The sequence below is a fragment of the Pantherophis guttatus genome, chromosome 7 (genome assembly GCF_059756535.1).
Source record: "Pantherophis guttatus breed Tessera chromosome 7, ASM5975653v1, whole genome shotgun sequence".
NCBI lineage: Eukaryota > Metazoa > Chordata > Lepidosauria > Squamata > Colubridae > Pantherophis > Pantherophis guttatus.
Window position 1 is genome coordinate 73,888,691 of NC_142069.1, and position 14,650 is coordinate 73,903,340.

A 14,650-nucleotide genomic window follows, 5' to 3' on the forward strand; every position below is an offset into this window, starting at 1 on the left:
TGACCATGGAAAAAGAGTGGCCGGCAGGCAGAAACTGAACTCAATGTGACTTAAAGTTAAATGCACTGGAAGTAAAAGTTCTGCACTAAGGTGCATTTAGCCAGAACTGGTGCAGAATTTGGCTTCTGCTTGAAGAGCAGGTGGCAACCATGGCCAAGAGATCACTTACACTTGTGTACCAATTGTCAGCCCCTCTAGGTAGACCAGACCAGGAAAACTTCCAAGGGAAGATTAGAACTACTTTTATATGGTCATTATAAAAATGTTGTTGAGACTTTGGAAAGAATGCAGAGAAGAGCAACAAAGTTGATTAGGGACCTGGAGACTAAAAGATATGACAAACAGATGCAGGAATTGGGTATGGCTATTCTAGAGAAAAGAAGTCCTAGGGGTGACATGATAGCAGTGTTCCAATATTTGGAGGGCTGCCACGAAGAAGAGAGGTCAACCTATTTTCCAAAGCACCAGAAGGCAAGACAAGAAACAATGGATGGAAACTAATCAAGAAGAGAAGCAACATAAAGCTAAACAGAAATGATCTAACACTGAGAACAATTAACCAGTGGAATGACTTGCCTTCACAAGTTGAAGGGGCTTCATCACTGGAGGCTTTTAAGAAGAGACTGGACAGCCACTTCTCTGAAATGGTAGAGGATCTCCTGCTTGAGCAGGCTGTTGGACTAGAAGACCTCCAAGGTCCTTTCCACCTCTATTGTTCTGTATTCTGGTGGGGGTTTTCTAAATCATTTGGGAAAGCCTGTACTATAGGTAGGGCAGCTACAGTTCTTCTGAGGTCCCATTAAGTGGCAGAATTTAAAGAAAGGGACTTGGACTGTAACTACCCTACAGGGGTGGGTTCTACTTACCTTTACTACTGGTTCGCAATGGGATTGCGCTCGTGCGCTCACCTATGATGACATCTGGGGCTGTGGGCGGAGCCTCCCGACGGTTTTACTACCGGTTCTTGCGAACTGGTCTGAATCGGGGGCAACCCACCACTGCTACTCTATCCAATCCGGTAGAACAGGCAGGTATTCTCAGAGAGACGCGGCCTCATAAATAACTGCAAGTATGGCATTTACGTTGTCAGTACTCTACGATGGCCATCAATGATATAGAGAAGAAGCTATAATGTGACTTTGTAAGAGACAGGTTAAGTGTGTGCAAAAGGGCTCGAATGCAAAGCTAGACTCGAACAGGGAGAAGGGGACTGCTGATTCAAATAACCACCACACCATAACGAAAAGCAACAGGAACAATGGGAGATGAAGAAAGTTCAGTGGCAAACATTGCCTGCAAAAATTAAAAACCCCTGGCATCTCCAGCTAAATGGAAATGGGTAGTATATGGAATAAAGTTCTGCTTAAAACTCAGTCTACATATTATGGTACAGAGAGAGAAAGAACTTGATGTGCAGGGAAGCTCCGAATTGCTCCCAGTGTGGCTTTTTGCTCCAAAGAGGGCTGACTAGCCATCTGCTGGAGATAGTTTAGAGCTGAGATTAGTCTTGATAACCCTTCCAAGTTTATAATTTTGTGACAGTGTGACAAATTCTCTGTGTATACATATGTGTGTGTGTGTTGTGTCAGGCTGACATTTCATATCTTTATAGAGATGATACCCAAATGTTTATCGTATTAGGTCATGTATGTTACTCCTCTAATCTAAATAAATTTAAGTTTAAAAGGAGATGGACACTGTCCAGGAGCAACCACTAAAAAATTAAGATTCTTTTAAAAAAATAAATAGGAAATGATCCTTTGATTGTTTGATCCAAACATCTGACAAAGGCTTCTATAAAAAAAAGGTAGAGAGGCCTTCCTAAAGTTAGTTAATTAATTTTCCATATATACATCCAAGTTTCCTTTTTTAAAAAAAAATCTTGCCATCGTTTCTTTTTCTGAAGCAGATAAAGTCCATTTATACCTCCTCAAGTGAAAATACAATCTTTCAAATTCTTTTTTTTTAAACTCTACAAATCAAGTTGTCATAAAAGTAATTATATCCCAGATAAAACATTAGGCTGACAAAAAAATATGAATATTTTTTGAATCAAATAATCACATGATTAAACTGATCAGTTTGTATTGGTGCTGAAATAATTAATGAAGCAAGTCTTCTTTTTTTTTCCATCTGCCTTCTGAAGGCCAGAATTTATCCCCTGAGTTTTATTCCAGCTTAAAATCCTGAATATTTCATTTTTTCCCTCTTAAAGAAATTGCTTTAGAGGTACCAAAAAAGCCAAAAAAAGCCAAAAAAAAAAAAAAAGCTGACAACAAAGCAAGGCCACAAGAGGCAAAGCTAACCTTATCCTGCTTTAGCCTTCCCCATGATAGACAGTGTGGTCTTCTCTGGCTTAAATTCTCAGCCAGGTTAGATACTGAAGGTCCCAAAATTCTCAACCAATTTTCTGGAAGGCAATTATTTTCAGAACCATCACCACCCTTGCAAATCCTGCTTGGGGTTTCGATTGATGATTTTGGTTATATAAGTCACACTCATCTCCTTTCTTCTCTGTATATTCATTCACACACACACACACACACCACACAGATGAGTTAATATAGAAATTATTAAATATTATTATGCCCATTAAAAAAGAAATCATAGGGCTCTGTAGTGAAACGTTCAAGCCCCACAATTTTCTCTGTACAACATGCAGCTTTCACAGTACAGATGCCCTCCGTCTGTTGTGATTTTCTTTGCATCTCTTTCAGATGGCACATTTGTCTATATTTCACACCCTTCTGGACACAGTGACAGCTGCTTACAGACTTTAAGTATCTGCTTTCTTGTTTTAAATTTTTACCCTCATATGGTAGTTTGATTAACCACACCAAAACTTAACAAATGTAATAATAAAAATGCAATTACTGCTCTCAGTGGTACTATTTAAAATAGCGCAGTTTAAAAGCAATCAGACTGAAAATTTGCAGCCTCGTTTGGATGCGTATGGATTTTTTTCCCTTCAGTTTTCAATCCTTTTTTTTTGTCTTTGAAGTGAGCTACTTACCATTAATAGTCAACAAACCTAAGCACCGTAGCAAACTCTAATATGCATTTTTGCACTCTAATATTCTCTGTCAAATCTGTGAAAATCTATGCAACCATTTATTTTTAACAATGTTCTTGGATTTCAATGTCTGTCAGTGTTCGTGATGAATATTTATTCTAGCTTGCCATCAGTTTTCACGGTGTTGTAAAGATAACCAAAGGTCAGATTCCTTATTTTGAGCACTTTATTATCTAAATTCACATGGAAGGAAAGGAAAGGGAACGGTGGAATAATAAAGAAACAAAGTATAGTTACTTCAGCGACCCATATGGAAGCTGAGAGAGCACAAGAAGAGCTATAGAATATTTTAAATCCCCCAAATTGCAGAAATAACAAACATTTCACACTACCTCTCCCTAAAGACTATGTAAACATCTAAATTTATGTGAATGGGTCAATATGTTCCAAATAAAAGGTTGCTATGAAACTATAAAACAAGCTGGCTGGGAAACTCTGGGATTTGCAGCCCACACATAGAATTATAGAATTATTAGAGAATTCTTTATTGGCCAAGTGTGATTGGACACACAAGGAATTTGTCTTTGGTGCATAGGCTCTCAGTGTATATAAAAAGAGAAGATACATTTGTCAAGAATCATAAGGTACAACACTTAATGATAGTCATAGGGTACAAATAAGCAATCAAATCATACTAGGAAACAATCAATATAAATCATAAGGCAACAAGTTACAGTCATACAGTCATAAGTGGGAGGAGATGGGTGACAGGAACGATGAGAAGATTAATAGTAATGCAGACTTAGTGAATAGTTTGACAATGTTGAGGGAATTATTTGTTTGGCAGAGTGATGGCATTCGGGAAAATACTATTCGTGTGTCTAGTTGTTCTGGTGTGCAGTGCTCTATAGCGTCGTTTTGAGAGTAGAAGTTGAATCAATTTATGTCCAGGATGAGAGGGGTCTGTAGATATTTCCACAGCTCTCTTTTTGACTTGTGCAGTATACAGGTCCTCAATGGAAGGCAGGTTGGTAGCAATTGTTTTTTCTGCAGTTCTAACTATCCTCTGAAGTCTGTGTCTCTCTTGTTGCGTTGCAGAACCAAACCAGACAATTATAGAGGTGCAGATGAACATCTTAAAGTTGTTGAAATTAAGAATGCTATTTTGAAGCATAAGTGACCATCAAGGTGTCCATGGCCACCCACCCACCTAAGTTTTTGCCCTATTTCTCAATAACTTTTGTTTTTTCTGTTTTATTTTTTAGGTTCCTCAATTTAAATTTTTATGAAAAATTCTTTCCAAAGCAAACATACAATTTCATATTTACTTCCAAAAATGCCTCTGGGCCTATTGATGTGTTTGGATAGTAAAAAAAATTCTGCATTCCAGAATTTTCTTTCAAACAATGCCTCGCACCTAGAAAAAGGATCTAAATTGGTAGAGAATAATCCAGGTGGACTAGAGAAGGTAACAGGAGCCTTTAGCTACTAACTTCCTTTGTGATAGGAAGGAGTTTGGTGAAATTTTAGTATCTGCGGTTCTATCCATTTGGAAGGCACTGTAGAAAATTTCTCTCATTGACCAGTTACATTGACCAACAGGACACAAGACTAGGGTCTTATCCTATTTCAGACTCATCAAATATTAGTAACCAAATGTTATTCTATGGAATTCAAGTCTTCTGCTGGGAATTGAACTCATGGACCACTGCACTTTATATAGTCCATTAGCTTTAGGGGCTATTCTGGTTTTGACACTTGGTGGTGTTACATGAAGAGGTTTATAAAATACACGAGAAAGGTATATATAGTTCACCTTCCCATAGGTTCCCAGAGAAGAAATATATACTTGGTTCCATTATATTATCTCCCCATGTAGTGGTGTTTTACATGACTTCCATCTCTCTTGGGGCAGGTCTGTATTTTTATATAATGTATATCTTGTGTGGTGTTTTCAGTTATATGAACCATTCAGAGGGAAGCCCTGCTGTACTTTGCAAGCATCCTAAAACAGGAAAGCTCATTTTGTTGAAAAGGAATCCAGTGGTTGTCAGTCTGGAATGGATGTCCAGAGCATTTGGCATCCTCAAGTCAATTGGCTTACTGCTATCTCCACCATGAGCTACTTCATGGTCAGAAGCAGGAGTATATTTCACATCATTCCAACAGGCGTCATGTTCAAGTGCCCAGAATAAAACTGGTGCTTGGATACTTTATTACAAGTCCATAGGAAGAAAAAGGTAGACCGCAGAGCTAAATGACTTAGAAAGGATTGAATTAATTACAATACATTAAAGTTAGAATGAAAAAAAAAAAAAACACTGAGATTGTTATAGCAATGCTCTACAGCTAAATTAAAAACCTAATGGTGGTGTAAAAGCAATTAGAACTGTGCCTTCAACCCCTGTGGATCTTTGGTTGCAGGAAAATCATTAGATATTTGATCAAGGTAATTTGATTTCATATTTCCTAATAACTGGATATCAAACCTTGTAGAGGTCAATTAATAGATTGTATTAGCTTGCTTTAGCTAAGGCGGTTAACCAAAAATCTTTCCCAAACTTTAATGTTTATTTAATGTTACAAAAAGGAATCTTATTCAGAGCATTCTTCTTCATTGCAATCTAATCAATATAAGAATGTTGGTTTTATTCACACGTTGGTTTTATTTATTTATTAACAACCACTGTAATCCCTAAATGCCCAAGAAATTAGTAGAATATAAGCAAACAAATCAAATAAGCAAAGACCCTTTGCAGGATGTGGGCCTATTATATTGAATGATTAATTTCAGAAATAGTTTTTCTGAAATTTCCTGTATGTTTGTCTGGCCTTCTTAGAGAAAGGGTAAGCTTAAAAAGGTACTTTTTATACATATGAAAGAATGAGTTAATAATTCCAGAGAACCTCTATAGAAATTCTATAGAAATATGGCAAGCAACAGAAGAATCAGCAAAAGTTCTAATCAAACTACCAGTATGTCAGAAAATCAGAAGAATGATTGGCCAACAGATTGGAAGAGGTCCATCTACATATCAGTATCAGGGAAAGGAAGCAATAGAGTATACAAATTATTGCACAATATCCTTAATTTTGCACACTAACAAAATAATGTTTAGGATCATCCCCTGAAGATTACAGCACTACACGGAAAGGGAGATATACCCAAATGTCCAAACTAGCCTTAGAAAAAAGATGAATAATAACTTTGCTCTGTTGATGCTATAATACTAGGCCAGGTGAAAGAAAAAAAAAAGGAAAAAACAAAAGGAAAAAAGATGATCAGGAGCAAGGTTGATGGATATAGTAGTAGCAATGAATGTAAGTCTGGAAGATCTGAAGAACCAAGTTGGGGACAGGGCATCCTGGAACATTATCTTTTGATCACTAAAGTTGACTTTGACTTATATAATCAATCAATCAATCAATCAATCAAGACATATATGGCATTGTATACACATTTGTGGTAGATCTGACCATTTTTACCAACAGTTAAAGAATAGTGACCTGCAGAAATCTAGATTTGAAGGGGAGAAAATGATTCAGAGGGCACACTCTTTGCACCTGTTGGCACTTCCTCAAAGAAGTTTCTTAAAATAGCCACATGATTCCAGAAAAATATACATTTCATTTAAGAAGATGCTGGTGGGGAGACATGTATACAGGTCCCATGCTCTTAGCTATTCTTCCTTTTCAAATCTGGATCCCTGAACAAGCAATCGAAGAAAATTGCTATTTTCATTTCCTTCCCCACCGGGCCAGGTCTCAAAAAGAATGCTTCTGTGCTAAGAGCCACCCAGCTGTTGTCAGACACTAGTACATGACTGAAACTTTTGTATGCCAGAGCCATATGTGTGTTTACCAGCCTTCTGCTAGCCCATCCTGTCATTAATGAAAGAGTAGCAACCAATTATGCAAAACATATGCAGCTTTTTAACTCTGTCTGGACTATTTTAATTGGCTCTTTTTGTTGCTGTTGTTTTGTCTTTCTGGTGATTTATAGAGCTATGACTTTGGGCTTCTGATTTATGGTGGAATGTTCTTGCATTCTAAAACCTACAAAATCCTTGATGCCTGGATCGTTTAGACTGAAGAATGGGTTACAGATTCGAAGAACAAATGAGAGCTCCAGCTGATTTGTTTTTCACTTTTGAAAAAAAGAGACGCCCTGATTTTTGTAAGGCAGAACTTGGCATTTCACAAGAGTCAATTCATCCATTATCAACAGAGACAAAATGGAAACAAGAGACACAACAGGTACAATAAAAAGAAACACAACCTCATAAATTTCTTTTCAAATTTAAAAGGATTTTTTTGTGTGCCAATAACAGGATGAAGAGATCTCAAGTTGTACCATACCTGTCCTGGATTTCACACACATGCACGCATGCAAAACACAATGCACACACACTGATCCAGGGCTGGTAATTTAATATATAATATGTAGACTATTTCTTCAATTAAAGTCTGGGTTTAACCTGATCATGTATCATCCTCAGAAAGAAATACATTGTTCAAAGGGTGATTTTCAGCAAAGACTTGAAGTTTATGTTAAATAATCCTCGTGAATGATGACACAAGTGTGCTAGGAATGACTCTTCACCTTGGAATTTCAAAACTGCTTTGAACTTAGAGAAAAAGTCCCAAAAAATTATTGGAAGATGGGCCAGGCACAAATCTAACAGGGCTTCACTCAGTGGTGGCAGTTTGTTTTAAAGCAAAGGTCACAAAAATAGGTAAGGGAAGGGAGCCGTTTTATCCTTGCTGGGGGATAAACATCTTCTTTATTGAAGATGTCTTGATGGCTTCCCTCTCGCTCAATCTCTCCCCCGAGTGACGGGTACAATTTCATTTTGTAAGGCACTTTTATTTTTCAAAAACAAACAAACAAACAAAGGATGGTTAACCAAGAGGGACACTTACTTCAAATGTTCAGCCTTTGTTGGCTATTGACTCCTAAATATCGGGAGTTGCTTTTTAGCAGGCCACATTACTGGATGCTGAAACAGAAATTCTGGTAAACTGAAGCTACCATCAGTTTGTCTAAAGATATTAAAGAGAGTTTGGCCAGTCATATATTCTTTTCTCAGTAATTTATCATTAGAGAAATATCTCGTAGGCATTAATATTGCAATCATTTTTAAAGTGTCCATTAATCTCAGTGTAATATTCATTTTAACTATATTGATTTTACCCAAAGAATCAATAGATGTTTTAATGTCCATTTGTATCTATCGATTTATATCTTGATATGAAATGTATTTATTTATATGAATGCTCCATTGCTAGGTGCCCATTCCTATCCTCTTTTTACCTAGGGTTGGTATATTTGTTTTTATAATTTTTATTTTAATCTGTATTTCTTATTTTTACATTGCCTGTTTTTATATTCGTTGTTCAATGGTTATATGCCATTCAGAATCATGTTTTGTAAGATGTGATCATTAGGAGTTGAAAATGACCAGATGACACATCGTCATCATCATTTATATCTTAATGTATATCAATATTTAGAAATTTTCAGGCAACATCCATCTCTCTCTCTCTCTCTCTGCCCTAGTGCTCTCGCTTTTGCTCTTTCTCTTTTCCCCCCATGTATGTGTTCTCCCTCCCTCCCTCCCTCCCTCCCTCCCTCCCTCTCTCTCTCTCTCTCTGTGTGTGTGTGTGTGCGTGTGTGTGTGTGTGTAAAACATTAATGGATAGCAGCTACTATGCAGTAGAACATATGAGTGTACTTTAGAGAGAAACATATGAGTTAGGAGCATAAGCTTTAAAAGTACTCTGAAGCTTGCGTGGGAAAAAAATAATAAAGATAAGCTTTATTTAGGGAATACAGTCCAAGTTCTGTTCTCATAAACATACTCTACTGGAATAGAAGGATTGGCTGGGAATAACTTTACCAGACTTTTGATAAATTGTTTTTGATAAATTGTTGCCATTTTGTGAGAATCTCATAGGACATTTCATAATACCACTGACTCAAGAGTTTTGGCTACATCTGAATAGAATCCAATATAGCTATACCTTTAATGAATACCAACTTAAGCCTGTTTGATTGAGCTAGACTAGTAAGCAATAGCCATGTCTATGGGAAGCTCTTGAGGAAAGAAAGGAAAAAACTGTTTTAAAGTCTGAGATTTTTAATTGTGTTGAGTTTCAAAAAAATTTACAGTTTGAGAAGAGACCAGCATATTAATCCTGATGGATAAACTCTTTTACGAAGATTAAAGGTGTAATCACTGTAAACGAATTTGAGATTTTTCTGCTAAGGGTTTCCATAGGGTTATCAGATCTGGCTTGGAAAATTCAGGACGAGCGAAAACACACTTTAATGGGCATTCATATGCAGGCCACATCATAGCTTAATTCTGAATTGTGATGCAAGGTAGTATAAGGAAACAAAGTTCTACAAAATGAAAAACAGAAACAGATCCCAGTTGTCTTATTTGAATGGAAAACGAGTTCTATTTTCACCAGACAATTCAAATATATTTTGACTTCTCCACTAAAGCATTTCCAGCCTGCCACACAATTTTAGGTATCTAAATTTTGAAGAACACTTTTTATGTTACCTGAACTTCATGGATGAGGAGACTCTGGAAAATTTCTCTCTACAAAATGGTATTTCCCTAAATATTTTTTGCATCAATCTCCCACACATGAAATAGAGAAGCATATCAAAGGAGAAATAGGAGAAATCAAAACCTACAATTACTACCGTAGCACCTTTGAAGACCACAAAGAAGTAAATGGGAAGTCTTAATGTTACTGTTAAATTTCATAATTTATCAGTTATGAAAGTTAATTGTAAAATAACATATAGAACTTTTTGTTTCCCACTGCAACACTATTCTGGTTACTGCAGTAGACGTAGAGCAAAAACTGCCCTATTTTGCACTGATTTTTCTCTCCTAACATTTTGCCAAGAAGCTCAGCATTCACAGAATTAAATACCTTCCTCTTTATTTTACCCTGGGTTGCAAAAACGGGACAGAAGAAATGCAAATACAAAAGCTTAAGTGAAAAAGAGAACAAATCCCACTTCTATAGATCTGAATTGTTTAGGAATTCTAGAACAGGGGCTGGTCTCTATTGTCCAGTTGCTGATTCTCTGCCTTCCTGCCAAAACTATCACCAGTTAAAAATAAGAACATTTGACTTGCTCCTCTCTGGCTAGCAGAAACCGCAATGCAGATCTGTTTGAAAAATGTATGCTTCTTCTGCCTCAACTTCATTGTGCTTTTCCTCTTTGAAGGGGCATATATTTTAATAGTGTTAAACGTGATTCATATCACTCACTTTCCCTTGGGATTATATTCCTTCTCAACAGACAAAAAGCTTGACATAGGATTTAAATTAGATAACAGGAACTATCACTTTCCATACTATTACCCTAATACCCTCCCTCTATCTCTAGCTAATAAACTAAAATTAAGCAAAGGGTCCATTACAATTAGAGCTGGCACACTTGCATTTTATTACTAATAAATTGTAGCTTCCTGCAGGAGAGAAAAAAATGTTATTTGCATTTGAACACTGATCAGTCATCTTACAATGCTTTGCTATAGTGTATTTGTAAAAGGTGCTTTAGTAATTAGGATAGAAATTATTGAAACCAGATTCCAGACTGGTTTTTTTCTAACTCGTCTAAGTGTTTAAGACAGGCTATTCTGCAAAGCCTACGGTGCACATCAGATTAGTATACTTAAAACATATACAGTGCTTTTAAAACATCCCAATAGTATGGCTTTAGTTCGGGCTCCATCATTTATCATGGTAGAACATTCAGAGTTTTTCAGATTTTGTTCTTTTGGAACATGGAGTGTCCTGGACATTTCTGCAGCACCCAATCTATAGGAATATTCAAACAGAAAGTTCCAAATGTTTTGTCCTTAGCTTTGTATTTTACAAAATGAAATTATTCAAAGATCGCAAAAAAAAAAAATGGTTTTGCCAGCACATGTAAGTAAAAAGGCTGTATATCAGTGGAAATCCAAAATAGCAGCCAGTTTATATAGTTTTGATTTTTTAATGTGCCTGAATCTCACAGTATTTTTATGGAACTTTTAAAACAGGGGTCACCAACTTTTCGGACCTCAGGGACCACTGAATTCATAATTTTAAATCCCGCAGACCACTAATATAATCTGTCTAATGACCAGCTGGGTGGGCATGGCTAGGTGGTCATGTGATTGGGTGGTCATGGCCAAATCGATGTCACTCGTGTCGAGGGGCACCTCGCCAGCTTCTACTCACTCCTCCCCTCCCAGCCACTCCTCCCCTCCCCACCTGGGCTCCTTAGGGTCCCAACAGGAAGCAGTTGTTGGAGCTAAGCAGCCACCATGAGAAAGAGTTGGCAAAACAGCTGGCTCAGTTCAAATTGGATCTGACTGAAAAGGAGGCTCAGCAGAAGCACCTCACTGAGGACTACGAGCATAGGCTTTCCAAGCAGAGGGAAGGCCTGCAGGGGTGCAAGGCCAGATACCGGCACCTGCAGGCCGAGATGGTCGCCAGTTCCAGGCCATGATGCAGTCCCACTGGAATGAGGCCCTCTGGCTCTTCACCACCAGCAGCGCTTCCCTCCAGCCTTCGTCCAAAGCCCCATACCAGGAGGCTGAAGTACGCCCCGAGTTGGAATTTCTTTCCCCCTCTGACCCACACAAAAAGACCCTGAAAGGGGAAACTCTCTGCAGCAACACAAATGTTCATTGCATGTATCTGGTCCAGTGGCCGTAGTTTGAGGACCCCTGATTTAGTGCAATATAAAAAATGCAAATAATTTTTCTACGGACCACCAAAATTTTCTCGTGGATCACCAGTGGTCCACGGACCATTAGTTAGTGACCGCTGTTTTAAAGGTAGGTTTGTGATTGTTTCTCAGCTCAAACCAAAACTAAACCTATCTCTGTGACTTCTTCAAAATCTTAAAAGCCATTTTAAAGTGATACAGAAGTCATGTTCTTCCTAGACATCGATCTTTCCTTAATATCATTGTCGTTCTGCATGTTTAGGGGGCTGAAATGAGGATCCTCAAATGTCTTCAGCAGCTCAGGTAGAACAGCTGCTTGTTAAATGATCTGAACCTAGCAAATCAGAGTGTGAAAGAGTCTGGAGTTCAATCCTGACAGGCTCAAGGTTGACTCAGCCTTCCATCCTCTGAAGCTCAGTAAAATGAGGACCTTGGCATATAAATCGGTGCTATTATTATTGTTCAATAACAGTGGCTTTTGTGCATGTTCCTGTGAAATGGATTGTCATTGTGGAACACCACACCCTTCATACCATGGTAAAGCACAATAGACTTCTGCTAGCCAGAGTGCCTTCTAACAGTCATCCCGAAACTAAGAGCCTCAAGAAATCACAAATTCATTTCCGTAGACAATGAGTGAATGAGTAAGGATTTTGATCCTGACTGCCTAAAATTCATAAATTGTTCAATATATTATTAAATGGAATTAACTTAAACAGCACTGAAAAAGAAAAATAATACCCAGATTTATGGATTGTTTCTTTCAATTTAATCTGTTATGACAGGTCAGTGGAATTAATTTGCAGTTCCTTATTGTAAATCAAGCGAAGAGGAGTGATCATTTAGATCTTTAACACATTAGTCATTATCAAACAAACTGGTCCGTTTTCTTCTTAGGTCATCTTTCAAAGAAACAGAGCAACTGCACTACATTTATCATAGCTTCCCTGAGGGTTTCCCCCCTACCCCCGCCTCAAATCCCATCTTAAATTTGGATCTTGCCAAGATTGTGATTCATCAGAACAGCAAAGCACTTGGCAACTTTGAAAATACAGGTAATCCTCCTCTTATAAACATAATTGAGCCTGGAATTACAGTTATAAGAGGTTAGGCTGCAAGTTGAAACATCAGGAGACTGGATCCAATTTTTTGACATTTTTTGCAGTGGTCATTAAGTGAATACTCCATGGGCATATTTTTTTTTTTTTGCTGGAAACTGGAATTAAATGCTAGAAACCAGCAAAAAAACAAAAACAAAAAAACAAATCAGTCATGTGACTATAGGGCCCTGCGAATAGCAATGAAAGGGAGTTAGTGGCCATATGCCCAAAATCCAATCATGACCATGGGGATGGGGGACGGCCATCATAAAAAACAGGTGCTAAGTAGCTCTGGGGACATGCGCCATAATTTTGAACTGTCATTCAGTGGATGGTTGTAAGATGAGGACTTCTTGTATCATTAATTTGTCCCTAAAACTAACAAGAGATTTCAGTGATTACAATAATAATAATAGATCATTATTGTAATGTTATGTCATGTAACTTAACTTGATTTTTCACAAATTCTTCACTATAGAGTTTTGTGAGGGGATTGTATTCAAGAGAAAGGCTAAAAAGGGATACTACGCTTGTACTGTTTACCAGTAAATATTATTATGCCACTATAAATATTTTATCAAAGGTCAAAAACTACACACTATATGTAACATCCTGTACCTTTACACTAATTTAGAAGAAATATAACTTCCATCAAGTTAAATTCTATGTATATTCACATAAATTTTATATTCCCAATATTGTATTCATAATTTGTATGGACATTGGGATGTAAGCATTATCATGCAAAGTTCAAAAACTTTTAACAATTTTTTAAAAAGTCTTATACCAGTTATGAGATGGCAATGATTAATGCCATCCTACAAAGGCATTATTTTTAAAGCAAGAGTTCAGAAATACCCAGGTTTCTTTAAAAAGTAAATAAAGAGTTGTCAGATCATTTTCAATAGATGCCTATAGAAATTAAAATTTCACATTTACTCTAAATAACAAAGGATAAGCTCTGACTTTTAGATGTAATGAAAGCAGATACAACTTATCTCTATAACTTAAAAAAACCCCATATTCTTAATGTTAAAATCTGCATAGGCAAACATTATTTTATTACCCTTAAGTCCAGGTTTCCTTAGTAAGCAGATGTTATGGAGAGAGATGAAAAGATTTTTTAAAATTTTTTTTTTTTTTGCTTTAAAAAAATAGAACCAAAGATAACCCTTTTTTTTTTTAAATAAAAAGATCTGGATAAAATAATTTGATTATGAAGACCCAGCTAGGGCATCTTGGATATAAAAGTATTATTTATTTAAAGTATTACTAAACTATTACTTATGAAGCCTTTGGCAAAGCTAAAAAATGATTGAGAAGATACTAAACATAACTATATATTAATACTGTACTATATTGATGGCAGTTATTACAGAACAGAAACAGAACCCTAGTTGGGCTTCTTACTGGAATTTAGGAATCCACCTTGGGAACAGAATAATGGCCTAGATCACGGGCGTCAAACTCGTTGCGTCATGTTGCTGTCACGTGACGCATCACAACTTTCTTCCCTTTGCAGAGCTGGGGTGGGCGTGGCCTGCATGTGATGCATCTGGCTCACGGGCCACCAGTTGGACACCCCTGCCCTACATAGAGCTTTATTTATCTTTAAAGTAGCTACATGCATATTTCTGGGCTCAACCATGAACTTTTATTGATCTATGTGACCATAAGTATCTAAATATAAGTGTGGACTTTAAATCCCACTTGTTTAAAAGAAAAGGATAGGGTAGGATGTATTGTGTATATCCAAATAAATTTTGTGGAACATTTTTTCTGGGATTT